Source organism: Pygoscelis adeliae, unplaced genomic scaffold, assembly GCF_000699105.1.
Source record: "Pygoscelis adeliae isolate BGI_AS28 unplaced genomic scaffold, ASM69910v1 Scaffold130, whole genome shotgun sequence".
NCBI classification, from domain to species: Eukaryota; Metazoa; Chordata; class Aves; order Sphenisciformes; family Spheniscidae; genus Pygoscelis; species Pygoscelis adeliae.
The window spans coordinates 2336973-2340119 of NW_008824031.1; the positions used below are offsets into that span (position 1 = coordinate 2336973).

The 3147-nt window shown below is 34.8% G+C and overlaps 1 protein-coding gene across 2 annotated transcripts in view; it reads right to left on the reverse strand.

The window, feature by feature from the left end:
- Positions 1 to 3147, reverse strand: part of KLC1 (kinesin light chain 1) — a 30084-nt gene that overhangs the window by 4721 nt on the left and 22216 nt on the right. The window lies entirely within an intron of this gene.

A 3147-nucleotide genomic window follows, 5' to 3' on the forward strand; every position in this document is an offset into this window, starting at 1 on the left:
CTCAGAATTTACTAGGTGTGCCTTGATTTTTCACTATTTTTTTTTCCTCTTCAATGATTTCAAAACTACTAAATGAGTACTTTGAATATATATTTGATGAACTATTCACAACGCAATGAGGCCTTAATCCTGCAATGCCACCTACAGCTTTAGAGACAACTGGCTGATGTGAAGTTCCCAGTGCCTTCCAGTAACATGGAAAGGTTTATCCGTACAGATCACATTAGATATTAACCAGTTTTTCTTTCTACTGAAGCAAGACTACTAACAGTCAAAGTCAAGCACGAGTTTTAAATGCTTTCATAAAGCAAAGGCTTAGCAGAATAATGAACCAAAACACTAACAAACACAGGCAACAGCTGCCACATAACACAGGCTTACTGTTTTTTCCTAGCATTAAATTTGCACGTTTCAAAAGCTAGAATGCACACAAATTTGAAGTATTTGACATGAGTGTTAGCAACAACAAAGCAAGGACTCATGCATGGTATACACCTCATTTATTCAAGGAAACATGTACAACAGAGGTTATATATGGAAGTCAAAGTAAGTTATCTGTAAAACACAAACAAAACATTACATAATGCTCTTCAAAAGAGCGTAAAGGTTTATGGAAAACATTCCAGGGAAATAGAAAATCCACCACTAAAAATTTACACAAGTATTTTTAGGTTCTTGCTGAAGTGCCAATTAAAAAAAAAAAAGGTATTTTTAATCACACATGAGATACTAGTTTGTTTGTGGGTTTTGTTGTGGGTTGTTTTTTTTTTAACCAACATACTTAAGAACTTTAGTCTAGCAAATGCGCGTTTAGTTCCTTCCATGTTAGAAACATGATTGCACAAATAACACGCAGTTGTTTTTCTGGTGCATAAGTAATAGCAATAATGAAAGTTGGTCTTGTCCCCGCCCTTTTAAATTACAAATCTTATCTGTTCTGCTGTATGATCAAAATTTTAAAAGAGAAAAATCAAACCTAACACTAGTGAAGTTAAATTATTGCAGAACTCAATTCTGAAATGAAGGAAAAAGGAAGAAAGGAAGGGAGGGAGGAAGGGATACCATGCTTCAGGTATTGTATGTTTCAAAAGAATAGTTCTTAAGAGATTTGTTCTTTGTCAAAAAGGCTTTTGCATGATTTTAAAGAAACAATTTCCCCGATGAGTTTTCCACTTCATTCTCTTCAACCTTCTGTATCAAGCAACAACACGAAAACTAAGTCTTTCTTTCATGCTGGGACATTAATGTATTTCTATTGGAGCATTTCTCATTCAGGATCATACCAGCACTGACAGTTACTATTTACAGAAGCACAGTATAAGCAACAGGTGTAAATCAACTTCAAAAGTCTTCGTAGAGACATAGGCAGGGAATGCAGAGGTGTATGGGTAAGGAGGGAGGCACGTAAGTCTTCTACCTAGAGTGGCTGACTTCATAGCAAAAATGATTTCTATGTATGCTATGTCAGTATTGTAATATTCAGCTATCAAACACACTAAAAAACAAAGGTCTGCATAATAAAAACTGAATATCCCTTTTATTAAGCTCAGAAGCGGAGAAAAAAATTAACTTACTAAATCAATTACTAAATTACTTAATTTATTAAAGTTTCTTCAGAAAATGAAATCAGAATTACTTCTTGGAGTATCAGTATGTACAGCTATGCTTCATGATCTACAAAGCTGGTGTTTAATACCAGGAATCTTAGCTGGCTTTAATAACAAATGCAAATATAAATTAGGATTAAAAAATGTCTGTATCTTACAAGAACAGCTACTGTAATATTTATTGTCTTACACACTCAACAAGCATATCTACATAAAAGCCTGTCACTGCAATACACCTATTGCAAGTTTTAAGAATAAATATTCTTTGAGAACAACAGAGACACCTAAAAACCAAGAATGTTTTGTCAAAAAGGGAAAGCAAGAAAGATACTGCTTTGTTTTCAAATTTGTTTCACATTAATGTCTGTCTGCGAGGAAATCTCATCTGGTGATACAGACCCCACAATATAATTGTTAATGTGGGTCCATTACTTCTATGTTGGTCAAATAGCACTACCGAAGGGCAGACAATAAGAAGGGAGAGGAGTTCTTACAGGACACTGCAAAGCCGAATGTCTTCAGTTATACACAAGCATAGTTTTCTACACCTATAATCACAGAGTTACTTTACCTGCAGAACAAGTTAGCTCTATTTACTACAGAAAACAAGGAATAAAACTCTTGGCTTTTAAGAAACTGAAAACCTTTCCATGTCTCACAAAAATGAGAAGAAAATTCAAAATTAGGTATGAATATATGCATCTATTCATACAAGTATATACCTGAACTATGATGAACTCTAGACAGAACTGAATAGAAACAGAAACCAACGTATAAAAATGCTAATACTGAAGACAAAGAAGGAAATCCCTTTTATTCTGTTTTTGCTTGCATTTGCTTGGTTTCTCTAAAGCATTTTACACTGACACATTTCCTTCTTCTAGTTACATGTTTTTCATAGTTTACTCCCAATCTATCATCTCAGAGGTAGTTCTGAACGATGTATCAATAAATGCAAAGGGATTTTTGACCTCGAATTTGATTCAGTGCCTTCAACATCAAGCCTCTGGCAGCTGAGAGTGAAATTTTAATTAACAATTCTAAAAATCAGTTCAGGCTGAATTTGAAACAGATACACGAGATTCTACGTGTACTGCAGCTGTACACAATGTTTTACAGCTGCATAAAAACAGTAAGGCAAAACTTCTTTGGAGCACTTACAAAAACACATTGAGACCCTGCCTCCAGATCACTGTCTCAGGTATTACCAGATTATCATCATCGTCTACTATATTACTCATAGATCCAGTTGCTCCATCAGAAGTTAATCCAAGTTCTCCCATTTAACTGTTTAAAGCGTAAGTTCAAATTCACATTGTGATACAGTTCCTGTCAACTAAATGAGTTCCAGTTTTCCACAGCAAGGGGGAAAAAACCTGCAAAACTGATTGCAATGATGTTGGGGGTAAGGGGGCACACCCACGAGTGCTATTATGAAAAACAGCGGTACGTTTTAACACTTCAACTTCTCTGCAGCAGCCAATAAATTATGCATGTTTTTATGCATTTATTAGAAATATTACATAGATCCAAATCCATA